We start from the raw sequence: 1678 nt of genomic DNA, 5'->3' as shown, positions 1-1678 counted from the left end.
TTTCTCTTTTTTTCTCTATCGGGTAAGTGTTTTTTTTTTTTTTTTTTTTTTTGGCTAATCAGGAGACTTTGATTTACATCACTATCTATCACTGTCGGATAAGTGCGCTTAAAACATATTTGGTGAGATGTATTATTAATAGTTAGTCATCATTAGGGATTAATTAGTTTAATCATAATAATTGAGTCAAGAAAAAAAAGACAAAATTATTGAAATTATTCTTAGAATATATGAGTATAAATTTTTTACTCATTTCTTTTAAGAAAAAAGGAGACAAATACTATTTAAAAGTGCACGTGTTAAGATTTTTATTATTTATTTTTAATTAATAATATTTTTAGTTAAATAATTATACTAGTAAAAGAGTATTAATCAAGAATGATGGATAAAAATTTAGATATATACATTCTTAAAAATAAATTATGCAATTCTTTATACTTCCTTTATAATTAGTAATCTTTTAACTCATATAATGATTTAATTAAAAAAGATATTAATTAAAAATAATGATAAAAATCTAAACTCGTAGATATTTGTCAATCTTATGCAGAAAACAAGGGTAAAACTGGTACTGAAATTTCCGCGTAAATGAGCTAAAAAGGGGCTGGGCCGAATTGGAGCCCATGTAAATGGAGGCCAAGATTTTCAAAGGAGATTTGGGAGGAGGGAAATAACATAACTCGGCTTCTACTAAAAACAAATAGCACAGAATTTAGAAATTTGAAGTAAATAAGTTATTTGAAGTAAAATAACATAATTTTAGTAAATGTATTCTTATCAATCAGTAAATACAAATAATACCCCTAAATAATCAAAATTATAAAATTTATTATTCAAAAATTTAGTAGGATCAAAAATAATTGTTCAACATTTTTGGGGTTGTAATTACTTTTTTTTTTATATAAATACTAAATTTCACGTTTTGACCCCTATTTAAAAAAATATATAATTTGACCTCTCAGTTTTAAAGAAATTTATCATTTAACCCCTTAATATTTAAAAAATTAAAATTTGACCCCTTAATTTAAAAATATCAGAACTTGATCACTTAATTTTTTTTAAGAATTAGAATTTAACCTTCTCAATTTTTAAGAAATTATAATTTGACCTAAAAAGTTTAAAAACTTTACAAAAAACCCTATTAGTTGGTAAATAATGCATTTAGCAAGTAAATTTGTCATTTACCTCATAAATTATAACTATTGGCTAGTAAATAAAGAATTTACCAATACTTAAATGGTAGATCTTTTATTCACCAAGATTGCGTTTTATTTCTTTAACTTGTAATTAAATAAAAGATTTACTCAGTAAATTCATTATTTACCAAAGAAACTAAATTACTGGCTTGTAAATAAAGGATCGCAAGAATTACTTATAAATGATAAATTATCCAATAAATCCTTCATTTACTAAGGGTGTATATGTGACAACCCTCTTACATGACCGTCATTGTAGCTTGTACTACATTTACTAAAATTACTTAAAATTTACAAAACATTTTTTTTTGCTTCTAATTTAAATTACTTCTATAGTTGTAACAAAATATTATAACTTAACATATTCATTATCCAAAACGTATATACTTGTTTCTTAAGGCATAATCTTATCAATTATAATTAATAGAAACTATATAACATGTAATAGTCATAATTATCAAAACTATTTAACATAAAATTTT

Source organism: Morus notabilis, unplaced genomic scaffold (genome assembly GCF_000414095.1).
Source record: "Morus notabilis unplaced genomic scaffold, ASM41409v2 Scaffold1094, whole genome shotgun sequence".
NCBI lineage: Eukaryota > Viridiplantae > Streptophyta > Magnoliopsida > Rosales > Moraceae > Morus > Morus notabilis.
Note: the sequence above shows the minus strand (reverse complement) of the source record.